General features: G+C 35.0%; 1 long non-coding RNA gene across 1 annotated transcript; it reads left to right on the top strand.

The window, feature by feature from the left end:
- The first annotated feature begins 2966 nt into the window (after nucleotides 1-2966).
- Nucleotides 2967-13343, top strand: LOC108511408 (uncharacterized). Its single transcript, XR_015977177.2, has 4 exons — nucleotides 2967-3097; nucleotides 3470-3691; nucleotides 3790-12636; nucleotides 13092-13343. It is a non-coding gene; the product is annotated as an uncharacterized LOC108511408 (long non-coding RNA).
- Nucleotides 13344-13922: the final 579 nt, after the last annotated feature.

The following is a 13922-nucleotide window of genomic DNA, read 5'->3' as shown; positions in this document are numbered from 1 at the left end:
CGAACAGATCTGTTCGGCTGCACAGTGCCGAACAGAAGGCTTCTGTCCGGCACTGTTCAGCCGAACAGAAGCCTTTTGTTCGGCGATCCAGTGCCGAACGGAGCACGAACCGTGAAAAAAAAAATTTCGGGAGAAGCCGGCGAGGTGGTTCCGGGAGAAGCCGGCGAGGTGGTCGGAGATCGGGAGAATGCCGGCGACGAGAGGGAGAAGGGGGAACGGGGGGTTTTGGGCGTTGGCGAGGTGTTTTGGAGGGGAAGAGCGGGGTGGGGGGGGTTTGGGGGGTGTAGAGAGCAATTTAGGTGAGGGGGTGGGGAGGGTGGGGGGTAATTTAGAAATTTTTAATTTTTTAGGGGTGTCCTTAGCAAATGGGGGGGTGTAGAGAGTATTTAATTTTTTTTTAATTTTTGGGGGGTGTCCTGAGCAATAGGGGGGGTGTATATAGAACCACCCGAATCGAAGGGATGCTTGGCGTAGCGACCAACCAGTTTTGGGGGCGTTCAGGTGCCCCCCCTTTCTTTGAAGTTTAAACAAACTCAATTTATATCGTGCCTTAATTTTCGCAATTTGGAACGAAGGATTCCGATTTCTGTTTGGATTCGGGGTGGATATGGGTTAGTGGCGAATCAAGGCAATCTTATTGGGTTGGTTTGTTTTAGATTTTATGTAGGATTCGACCAATTCTTGTTCCAATTTTTTGAAATCCAATTGGACTAGATCGAGTGTATGCTAAAGGATCAGGTAATCCGGACCTGACTTGATCTAGCCCGGAAACATGCACAGTATTTATTGAATTGGAACTTGTGCGGTCAAAGATCTTCCATCATTATCATTAGTTCCTTTCTTTCTTTTCTTTCTTTCTACTTTGGATGGATAGATTTGCTTAAATATGTGCTTATACTTGTTCTAAATATTTAAATAATCTTAGCTACATCTGTACTTAATTCTCTCCCCCTTATTTATCTATTTAGATCCACAACTGATTTTTTGACATGAGTAAATAAACCTATAGTTAAGTTGATGGACATAGAATTTGCTTTCATTTGTTGATTTATAGTCCGTATTAGACAAGTTATAACTTTTTTATTTTTATAAAATATTAAGTTATTGATGTTGAATTTTGTTTTTTATTATTTTATTAAACAATTTATATGATAGCTTCAGTTTTATATTTATTCAAGCACAAGGTATTACATTATTCTTGTACAAAATTAATAAGTTACTTGTTTTTTCAAACAAGGAATAACCCAAGAACCAACCTAATCTTGGTTCGGTTGGGTTGGGCTAGGTTTCATTGATTGGTTCAATTATGGTTCCAATAATTAAAAACTTATTTCGATCAAGTTGGTCCGAGTCAGTTTCTGACTGAACCAACCCAACCTAATTGCACCCCTAATTTAGATTAGTTTATAATATGAATTTTGCGGCTACTGGCGAGGGCTAAATATATGGAATTATAATCTGCTAATAGTCTTGGACCCAAAAGTCACATAAAAGATGAATAACTATGATCTCCCTCCCTCCCTTCCTCCCTCACACGCATAATGAGAAGAAGGATGAATAGCTCCACCAAAAGTGAGATGTGCTTTATGGAGGAATATCTATATCCTTACTTGTTTGAAAATTTATTGAATGTTATTCAAGCATTGATTTTAAACTTTTCATGGTTGACAAGGGAAGTGTTGATCAGTTTTTCACCCTTTTTATTATGCATTAATAAGAAGGATATGGCATTCATTGTATGATCAAAATAAAGTTTTGGAGGGGCAAGAATCACATAGATAAGATGATAGAGTTGATGTGTGCTATCTAGACATGCATCCAAATTGCATCAAGGATGAATTTAATCACCTTGAATTATTTCTCTAAATCATTTCATTTGTTAAGAAGAAGAGCACATTATATATTTAGAGCCTTTTAATTTCTATGGCAATAATTGTATCAATAAAGTAGATAAGATATATATAAGAAAGTTCATTCATTCAACAAATAATAGAATACAACTCCAAAGGAAAAGCATGTGGTATCAGGTAACTTTGTTGCCTTTGGATGCTAAAAAGATCGATCTTAAGGTCAAAAGATCATGATAAAACATCAGGTTTTACAAAATGATATTATATCCTGTCGTGGAAGCTTATGAATGCGTACTATAAGTGTTATAATTGATTTCAAGTCCATATTGATTACCTATTTGATGCCTTGAGATCGAGCATAGACCTTTTATGCACTTTAGATGGAGGGTAGGGATGATATTGTTGCGTGCTACACCAAACTAAAGGTGTATTTTAATTCTATTTTTGCTAAAAATGCAAAAACCTGGTAAAGTGAAAGAATGATTTATCATATGGCTATAATTACAAAGCAATAATATAAGAATCTATATTTTAAGAGCTTCTATACTCGAGGAATTAATATATATATATATATACACACACACATATATATTATTAAATGATAGAGGAATATGATATTTTAATCTATCAAATTGTGTGAGTAGAATATTTTTAGTTTCTCTTATCATGACGAAGAACCTAGATATATTATCTATGTATGCCTCTTTTTATTCCTTTATCTCTATTGATAATTTATAATGTCTCTTCAAAAAAAAAGATTCAAATTAGTTGAATTCTTTTTTTTTTTCAATCTCTATCCACCTCTCATCTACGTCTCAAACCTATCGGACTCTTTTTAAAATTTGAAAATAAAATCGTTGACACTTTTTATCTAATCCACATATTTTATCTCTCATATCCCAAAGTTGCCCAATTATTTGGAGCGAATCCTAACGTATCCAGAAGTAGACTCGTAATAGCACCTGACCCAACCAGAGATGTGGTCCGAGTCAAACTGGTCGAGCCAGGATAAGGTCTAGTCCGATTGAGGGTAAACGGGTATCCGATTTCCCAGCCTGACCCAGGTCTTGTATTGGTCTTGTATTAATCTAATGACTTTTCGGGTCTCGGATCCATTTACAACCCTAGAAAAAACCAGCCGGTTTCTCCCGATGGAAGGCGCCCAAAGACACCGAAAGCCTCGCGAGCCCTTCCTCTCCGCCGCAGCCCGCCGCCTCCCAGCCTCCGCTCCCCTCCAACAACGGGTGGTAAGCTCTCTCCGTGCGTCAAAGCAATCTACAGACTACAGATCTGCTGCTAGCTGAATAAGCTTTCAAATTCTATGGATTTTTTCTTTTATGAGATCCCGCTCTTTTCGCACACAGATCTTTTTTTTTTTTCTAGATTTACGCCTGTGGCTTGGGTTACCGGGAACACTTACATTTTCTTTTTTTTTTTTAATATTTTTTCTTTTCTCCTTTTTTTCTTCTTGTTTTTCTGTTTTATTTCATTTATTATGATGAAATATGTGGTGGTTTCTTCCACGTCTTGATGTTTCAAAATCTTGTAGCATGAGAAAAGATTGAAGCCTTGGCTCTAATCCTTAGCTCTAATTCTTTTTGTTGATTATTTGTTTGCAGATGAATTCAAAGAGATCCATAACCCAAAAAAAAACATGCACATATGAGGCAGAATTTTAGGTATTAATGTTGATTTTTTGATGAACCCCCTGATCTCGGTGGTAGTTCTTGGAATTTTGAGGCTGAGAGTCTGATCCCAGTAGAGCCTCGTTGACCGTTAGGCTCTAGGACATGTGATGGTTGCCTATTTGTCTGTAGGGCTCTTGGACATGGGATTGGATGGTAAGCGGAAGAGATTGTTATTTAACTCAAAACATGATATTTGCTTTCGTTAATCTCACTAAAACTTAGACATTGGTGTCTTCGTTTAATCTGTGCAGAATTGGTCTGTTCCTCTTGGCTCTTCCCAAGAAGACAGAACCTTCAAGATCTTTTCTATGGAAGAAGCCCTACTGTTGTTCTTTGGAGCTGTAGGCTGGTGAGTGTATTCAGAGGTTTCACTCAGCAAAAGCTTCGGAGAAGAGCATCAAATGAGTCAAAAAAATATCTAAACATGTACTAAGCTCATTAACTTGCTATGTACTTACATATGCGAGTCTTCCAAATGGAATCTTTTCCAGTTGTATCTGACCTTCTTGTTCAAATGTTGCATAATTGACTTTCATTATTGTATTTCCAATATAACAAAATACAGCAAGGACTCAATTTTTCTAATGTCGTTGTTGCTTTATTGTTATAGTAAAATGATGTATGCCTCCAACAAATTTCAGTTAGATGCATTACAAAACTAGTATCAGTTCATAATAGTTAAGTTTTTATGCATTCCTAAGAATGAAAATTTTAAGTTTTTTAACCTTAATTTAACCAAAGATATGTTAAAATTCAACTCAGGAAATGTTACAAATATAAACATCATAAAAATGTCCCCAACAAAGCAAGGTCCAACTACAAATCTAACCTAAACGTTTAGAATATTTAGAACATGAACTATTTCAGCTAGGTTTCAGTTAAATTTGATTTCCCATGTAAACTGGCCAAATTACATAACCTTAAAAAAACCCCTATTAGTTTCCATGAAAGATTCAAAGGCCTTGCATGAAGAACTGCAAGCATGGTTGTAGGGTGCGAACTTGGAAGGCGTCGGCCATGAAGAAATATGTATTGAGGGCAATATGCTTGGACAAGCCTAGTTCCTATGGTATTTTATAGGAACCATGCAGGTCAATGGAATTCTGTAGTATAAACCATGAAGGAATATTATTTCTAAGATGTTGTTTGAATGTTGTCTAATTGTTCAAAATACATATTACACATGGTTTTGGAAAAAAAATTCAGATTCAACTTTTCCCCTATTTTGCAAGCAACGCATCCACATCCCTTGTCTCCTTTTTGAAAACTTTTGTCTAAAACAACGTACCCCCTCCTCCCCACCCTTTCCCCTCTTCGCTGGACTACACATCCTGCCTTTTGATGGTTTAATGTTGAATAACTACTACTGTGACCATATTTGTGCTGCCACATCACAGCAGGTAAGTTAAAACTGTAAGGATCACTAGATGATCTCTGAGAGATTGTTGTGGGTTTGGTGATCATTGAGCCAAGCCTTTGCCAGTACATTATTTTCTATGGGTACCTTCTAATGGCACATATTTTCCTTCAATGTGTCGATGGCTTGGTGAAACCATCTTCATAAGTTGGTAAGGTCATTACTCTCTTTTAATTAATCTATTTGGCATGGTTTCTAGTATAAGCTAAAGCTAATATAGGAATTGATAGGTATAGAATGAGATTGTAACGAAGAATTGATTTCTGGGGCCCTATGTTTGATTGCCATATATTGCTTATGATCCAGCCATGTTTTTATAAACTGTCTCTAGTGCTCTATTCACTGGTCAATGTGGTAGGAGCGGGTTGGTGCAATTTATGGGGGTGGGCATGAGTCACTGAGTTGGGATGCGTCATGAGCTGCAATGTGAAATGGTGACTAGATGGGTTAATAGAGTGGTCATGTATAACATTTTCGTTGACATACTTGTGCCTAATTGATGCACACTTCTGCATGTGTTATTTACTCGGTTGCCTTGTTTTATACGCATTTATATGTGGGGCAGGGGCAAAATTAACTGACCATCAAAACCAAAGCTGTGAGCTAAATTTTTGGTCTATAAGCCCCAATCATTAAATAACTTAAATCTGAGGCCAGATGCTAGACTGCATGGTAATTTGGTACCATGGCCTTCTTATGTCCATCCCCAAGTTGGCCATAAATACCAAAATACAACATAAGCTTTTCTCATGCTATTATGGAACCATTATGATCATTTGTCATCACACAATTCATAAGGGCTTTATACATCAGTGGGGATTTTGTTCTAGCGACTTAAAGAAAAGTGGACTGGCTCAAACATGTCATGAGGCTGTTTGTAAATTAGAGATTTTTCTTTCATGACAATATATAATCAACTATTCAATATAGATTCCATTAGACTACTGAACTGAACATTTTACATTTCTACAAACATAAATCATGAGGCTACTTACAAATCAGTGGAATCTGCCTCTTAGTAGTATTAGACATTGCTGATAAATATGTGAGATTAATATTTGTGGTTCTGATCTTCAACTGATTATAGATTTTGTTTTTCTTATTTTTATGACTTGGTACAAACACATAGTTTTGGTCATGCACTTCATCATTATTGTATTCCAAAGACTGTAAAAGATGAACCAAGGAGGTGCATTTGTCAAGAGATAGGAGATTTTTTGTTGGTCATCGCAAGCATGTGCCTGAGACTGGGTTAGACAATGTTGGGCACATAAGTTGCACATGATAGGAAGCATGAATGCTCATCATTCCCATTTAACATTTTCTTGTATGGCTTTTGAAGTTTAACTGCTTTATTCGTCGCTGGAACAAACCAGAAGTAACCCTCAGATCTGGATTCCATCAATTTTGGTTGAATATAACTAGATCCGGTTTATTGTGGTGGCTTCAATCAATTTTGGAAGAAACTGATGAAAATTTACTATGGATACTATATTTGCCTTATAATTGATATTTAGTGCCATTTTAGGGATGTTTCTTCATTTCCTTAAGCATATTTGGCTTAAGAAGCTCAATTTTTTTTATCTCCCTCTCTGACTTATCAAGAGGGGTACGTGCACATGATTAAGGCCCTGTTTGGGGGAGCTGTTGGTGGTAGAACTTTTTGAAGTAGAGCTTTCTGAAGTAGAGTTTTTATAAAAAGCTGTTTGCTATTTGGTAACTATATTTCTAAAGTGCTGTGGCACTTTAACATTTATTTGGTAAACAAACTGAGAAAGTACTTTTGTGTGACAAAATGACCATAAAGGATATTACTAGTATTATACAACAGAGCATAATAAAATATAATATATATTAATACAAAAATATTTAATGTAATATAATATAATATTATTATAACATAGTACTAAACATTGTATACTATAGGATAATTTAATATAAGATTAAATTATTTAACATAACATATCAATGTATTATGATATAATGCAATATAATATTATATTTATAGTATAATATAATAATAAATGTATAAAATATTATAATTATTAGTGTAAATTAATTTTTCACCCTTCCGATGACCATTTATCTCTCTAACAAATTTCTAGCTAGATGATAAAATTAGTTAAATAATTACTAATATTTATTTTTATTTATTTATTTAGATCAGATTATTTACCACTCACTTATTATTTTTCTTTTTATTTATTTATTTATTTATTTATTTTATTTAGTTATTTATTTATTATTTTATTTCATTAAAATACATTTATTTATTATCTTATTTATTTATTTATTCATTTATTTATATACATATTTATTTTTGCATTTATTTATTTATTTTCTTTTCTTTTCTTTTCTTTTTCTTTCCTTTTCTTTTTTTTCCTTCTCTTTTCTTTTCTTTCCTTTTCTTCTTTTTCTTTCCTTTTCTTCTTTTTTTTTTTCTTTTTCTTTTCTTTTTTCTTCTCTTCTTCTCCTTCCTTCCTCTCTCCCCTTCTCCTTTCTTATTCTCCCGCGAGGCTGGCGGCACCGGACGGGGGCCCGCTCGCGGCGGCCGCTGGAGGGGGTCAGGCCGTGGCTGCAGCTGGCCACGGCGTAGCGAAGCCCCATGACCGGCTGCCATGGGGGCTTCGCTGTGGCTCGCTTCCCCGGTCCTACGGCTAGAACGCCACGGTCCCGCGGCTAGCGGAGGCCCGGCCACCCCACGGCCGAGCCTGGCCGCTCCACGGGCCGGCCGCGCGCCACGGTATCTTTGCGACGGCCTGCGAAGGGGTCGCCGGCCACGGGTGGTGGCCGGCGTGGTGGTTCCCACCGTGGGTAGGCCCGGGTTGCCTCCCAAAACATTAAAAAAAAAAGAAGAAGAAGAAATAGGGGCAGCGGCGTTGAGAGAAAGAAGAAGATAGAGAGGGAGGGGGGATGGGTGAGAGAGGAAGAGGCGGTGGGATGAGAGTTTTGGGAGAAAAAAAGGACTTTTAAATGAGGGGTATTTTGGTCAAAAAAATAGCTTTCCGACAAAACTCAAAACAATTTTTTAGGAAAACTTCAAATTGGAGCTTTTTGGGAAAGCTGAAACAGTTTTCTGAAATTTTTACCAAACACTCTTTTTCATCCAAAAGTACTTTTGGAGGGCCAGAAAGTGCTTTTTGGCCCTCCAAAAGCTCCCCCAATCGGGGGCTAAATCTAACATCTGGAAAGCAATTTCTTATAACTAAATATGTACTTTTGTAGTTTAGAATATTGGAAGCATTTGGGGCTTTATGTCTAATAAATTCAAGAAAAGAGACATTTTCTTTAATGTAAGAGATTTTTTTGGTATTTTGATATTTTTTTAATGTGGAAGAGTTGAAAAGATGTTTTTGTGGTACATTGAGCTTGTTGATGGTGGATTCACAAAATTTAATATCTGATTTGCTAGATAATAGAAACCATAACCATCAAGCCTTATAATAACTATTTGTCTTCTGCTCTCTGATTTGTTGGCTATCAACTGAAATTATATTAGCATCTATATGAAGTTTATCTAATTGAAGTTTTTTTTTTCATATGTTATATTTTATGCGTTCTATATGGTTCTTGATACCTAGTATGATGGTAGTTCTTACATCAATTTCATATTCATATTCTGTTTTATGCTAGCATGTTTTCATCCATGTCTTTGTGTATCAAGTTCGTATCCATATCCTGTTTTACGTTAGTATCTTTTCTTCTGTATATGCGTGTGTCAAGTTCATATTCATATGCTGTTTTACGTTAGTGCATTTTCTTCTGCATGCGTATATCTGAGCTTAAGTGGTCAATAATTTGAGTATCACTGAAAAATACATGTAATATAATTCTTTAGCTTTTGTTATTGGTTTTAAAAAGATTATATAAATTTTCATGGTTTCAGGATATCAGTTTGAAAATGCCAAAATTGGAAGTTTATAGATCTTAAAGAAGATAAAATGGTCCAAATCTTATGTTATATCTTTTTGGCTTATTTTATCTTCCTCTTATTTTTACTTAATCTGAAATTGTCAAAACTGTAACCAAATTTATGGGTCTTGTATTATTTATATTGCTGGATTATGCTTGTATTATTTATATTACTTGATAAATACCCTCTCACTATTGGCAGAAGCATTTTTCTTGCTTCCCAAACTTAAAGAAAGAACTAAATGAAAAGATGACAGTATTTGTAGAATTATGCATGTCAGGGACTGGAAATATTAGAAGGTAGAGAAGGGATGAAAATTGGAAAAGGTGTTTCCCTACTTGATCCACAAGCAAGCAGTCTCTGCACTTTTTTAGGCCTTCACTGATTCGACCAATTCTTCATTGCCATATGAATATCATAATTGTTTTTTCTTGTGGTTTAGCATTCATATTGTTAGATTTAACATGCTGTTTCATATATACCTATTATTGCCATACCCATGACATTTTTTTCCCTTAGACATCAGCAAATGTGTCTCAATGGCAAATATCTGTGCTTTTTTAGAACTGTTCTGTTTTACGTTTCATTTGATCCCTTAAATTCAGCATGATTCTCAGAACTAAACAAATCTCAGAATCTTCTTAGAAGGATACAGACATATTAGTGAATGTTTATCCAATAACAAGCATCTTAGATTCGATGCTTGAACACCTTTTTTGGAAGGCCCATCAGTAATATCAACCAAAAACATTTTTTGCATTCAATGCTAGCGATTTGCATAAACATGTATACACTGGAGTGAAAAATAATAAGGATCAATGCTCTAGATCTATTAGGGCCTGTTATAGAGCTAGTGATCTCCAGACTGACTTTGCTGGTATGCAGACCACCCATGGGCTTATCTCCACAATGTAGATTTTCCTTTCATCTCCTTATCCCAAATATAGATGGCAGTTTATGTAAATCTAGTGCAATTACATAAAAGTAAAACCAGTACAATTATACTTATAATAGTTGTTCCTTTTCTTTTCCTATTGGACATTCCTAACTCTGATCATATACAAATATATGAGTTATTTGGGATTTACAATGGAATTGGATATTTGGCACCATTGCCATTACATTCAACAAGAAGAAAAGGAGGAAGGGAGGATGTGAGGGATGCTTGGGTGTGCCTACATGTACATTGGGGAAATTCTTGTCCCTTTCCATATTTTGGATGCCTTATAATAATAATTCATGAACATGTTTTGTGCATTCAAAAAACATTTTTGACCTATCTGAACAAATCTTGCATCCTAAACCATGCATTTATATGTATGGCCATGTTGGTGTACAAAATTTTTATACAGTACATATTATTCACTTAAATACTTAAAATGCAACATAACTCCAAGTACGTAAAAATTACTATAAAAGGAAAGTAAAGCTAATACATAAGGCAATCCTCATATCTGAATTTTTGAGCACTATAACAAACCTGATCTCAAGATTACATCTTGACGCTTTATCTGGCAAGAACGTATTCGTGATGCTTCAAGTTTAAATAAGGGCACCAGTATTAGCAAGCATGAAGAGATAAAGGAACCGTGGAGACTGATTACCAATAAATATTTTCATGACGTTGATGAATATTAGATTAACCTTTCAATAGTTTTACTAATGTTTGTGAAGGAAAGTATTTAACTGTGCCTTCTAGTTAACCAAACAGTTTTAATGATGAGTTATTGTAACTTCCACATCATTCACTGGACTACTTGTTGGGTAGTTACCATATGAGTAGTAATAAATGGTTTAGATGTGGAAGTAAAGGTGTATCTATTTTTTTTATCTGTCACTTGATACATGTAAAATTCCTGTCTTGTTCATTATTTAAATGTTAAAGTTTTGTTTTACTTTTATAATCTTGAATGCTTGACTTCCTTCTTTGTTCAATTTATTTTGAAAAGTTCACCTGTAAATTTCCTTATGGTTCTTTTCCTGTATGTTGTTATTTACCATTAATCAACCTGATATAACTACTTAACAATTAAAATCAATTATTTTCTTCTGTTTTATCACATACTAGTTATTGTCCGACAAATCATCCAGATTTAAAACTAATGATGAGCTAGCTTGCTGCTTGACCCATCTGATTACAAAACAAACATTTTGGAAGTGGTCACTTTTGGATGGACTTTAGTCTAGGCATTCACTTCAATTGAAACAAATGGCCTCTATATGCATGCATACAAAGAAAGATGCATGTGCTTGTAAATAACAAGAAGTCAAGCATGCATTTCTTTCTTTTTTTTGTTGATCCTTGCAATCCAGCAATAGTTTTGCAAGGAGATGAACGTGGGAATTGGATTTTGTCATGTCCAGAAGGTTGACATGGCAGGAGCTGAAAACAAAAATATTAGAATTATCGATATGAAGCAAGCATATAAACATAAATAACTTGTTAAAAAATGCTTATAGATGTAAAAGACTGAACCTTTTTCATCATTTTATCCATACTGTCTATATTCATTGTTGCATGGACATGGACATGAGAGTTGGACTTGAATGCATTTCTAGGTATTTGACTTGACAAAAAGGTTAAAAAGGAGATGTGGGGGTATGTAAAAAAAAAAAATAAACTAAAAATATATAGTTAAATAGTACAAAAGATTAGCAGCATATTATTTGCTAAAGTCTTCTATAATCATGTTTATCACCCGAACTTCCTATTTAGCCAGAGAATTTAAAATAGTTGTTTTGCACAATTATTTTAACATCTACATTCTTGGAAAAGGACAAAAGCTCACTTTTAACATATTGCACTGGGTCAAACTCACTGCCAATTTTTAAAAGCTGCAATTAAAAAAAATGGTAAGTATCCTAGCATTTGAAATGGATTCTTGGAGCTGAACGGGAGTGTCTAGGTAATATAGCGTGCATCATTTTCATGTCTTATATTGGATTTCTTGCCTTGAAGCTATAGTAACATTATATCAGCATTTTCCATATGACTGTTAACTTTGTACATGGTATACTACTGATTCCAGATTGATTGTCTTTCAGCATATTTCATTGCTTATCGAAAGAACTTAAATCAACAAGGAGATTTTGTTAGTAGGCTGCCGAGAGATGGTCATGCATTATTATCAAGTTAAAGAGCATTGTGAAATGTCTTGGACTTCATATTATGTTTCTTTTATCCTATTAGAGATGCATCAATGAAAATCATTGGCATCAGTTGTTTCATTCTGAAATTTATGATATCTTGCTGTCATCTTGAATAAGAGGAAGTCAAGAACAATTCACTGATAAGCATTTAAATTATCTGATAAAACGAGCAACTTTGTTTAACATACCTTGTACTATGGAGCAGAAATTAACTTTTTATTTGTAATTTTTAAATTTCTCTTTTGATTTTGCTTTATCGGGTGATACAATAGAGGAATAGCATAATTCACCTTATGGAAAGTTCTGATGCATGCTTCGACAGTTGCAGCGGTTGTTGCAAGGATAACCATCTCTCAACAGATAATGATTTTATTCCTCAATAAAGTTGGTAATATTATTCTTGGCCTCAAATAATTTCTTTGTAGGAGTATGTTTTGTCCCATCTGTAGACCATGAAGAAATGATTAAAGCAAGCAGAAGTAGAGCAAGGCAGAGAATGTTATCCTTTTTGTGCATTTTATTCTGCAGTGAATTTTTCAGACAGCATCAAGATTTTAATCTAGCTACTGTAAACAAGCCGAAGAGGTTGCTGTAGCCTTGAAGCTGCTATATGATTTGGTATGTTCTTTATGCCTTTCTTTTATATCTTATTGCTACATCTGATTAATAAGTATTGGTTTCAAGACAAAAAGAGCAATATAAGCTAGCTGCAGAGAAATTCCATAATTACCCTCATTGTTGAAAGAAAAGAGCTGGAAAATAGACTTGCACTTTTAACCAAAAAGGTTTCAGGCGGAACCCTTGTAGACAAATCTCGTACTTATCCATGAAGATTTCTCAGAATGAGCCCCACCCCAAAAAAAGAACCACCCAGAGGTCCTTGAGATAATACAATATGTTAATGTCTTTCATCCAGATGATTGATTCCGTTGTAGCTGTCTTCTTTCCAAGCAGAAAAAATACATTCTTTATTTTTATAATTTAATTGAGATAAATATTTAATACTGGCTTGATTCATTTTTATAAAGTAGATTTGTCTCTTGCTGAGTTGTAAGGCTCTTTTTTTTTTTCAGATCCAGGAGCAAAGGAATTTGCTGGTTTCAACTTTTGGGGAGAGCAAATAGAGGCAAAATCGGCTCTGTAGTTAAACTAAGCTTAGTTTTAATCAGTGTGTATGTTAATTGTCTGCTTGAGGCTTATGTATAAATAACTTAAATATTATAAGTTTTGAGTTGTAAATTCGGAAGAAGAACCTTATTTGTAACTTTTGGTGGTTTGTATGAATATATATGATATTTTGTTTGATAGTCTAGTTGTTTATATGATTTCTAGATAATTTACTGATAAGAGGAAAGTTTTGCATCTTTATGGGGGCGTTTGGTATGGGGTGATAACTTCAGAATGAAGGGTGATCCGGATGAAGGTGATAAAATTATCGTGTTTGGTTATATCTTAGTAATCCTTTGTGGCGGTAATATCGAATCACCTCACTTTTCAAATCATCGTTGAGTCTGGTGATTGAATACCCGTCCTTGAGGATGGGTTTCCAACATCATCAGAGCATGGTGATCTGATGTTGACCAAACTATCATTCAAAGCTGTGGGCACGAAAAAAAATGTTTTTTTTTGCCGCAGCCGTCCTGCGGGCGTTGCTGACTGGTCGTGGGCATCATCGGCCTCGGCCGGGCTCCTCCGAGCGATTCGACAGGAAGATCTTTCCCTTGCTTTGCGGAAAAAGAGGGGAGATTTGATGAATCATGAAAGGAAAAGAATGAAAAAAAAGAAGAAAAAGGAGAAGAAGAAAAAAAAAAGAAGAAAAAGGAGAAGAGGGAAAGAAGAAGAGAGAAGAGGAAGAAGAAAAGAAGAACAAAAAAAAGTAGAAAAAGAAGAGGAGGAGGGAACGG

This window comes from Phoenix dactylifera, chromosome 4 (genome assembly GCF_051530095.1).
Source record: "Phoenix dactylifera cultivar Ajwa chromosome 4, Ajwa_hap1_PhDact_Kaust_v1.1, whole genome shotgun sequence".
NCBI classification, from domain to species: Eukaryota; Viridiplantae; Streptophyta; class Magnoliopsida; order Arecales; family Arecaceae; genus Phoenix; species Phoenix dactylifera.
Note: the sequence above shows the minus strand (reverse complement) of the source record. Positions and strands in the feature narration are given on the sequence as shown.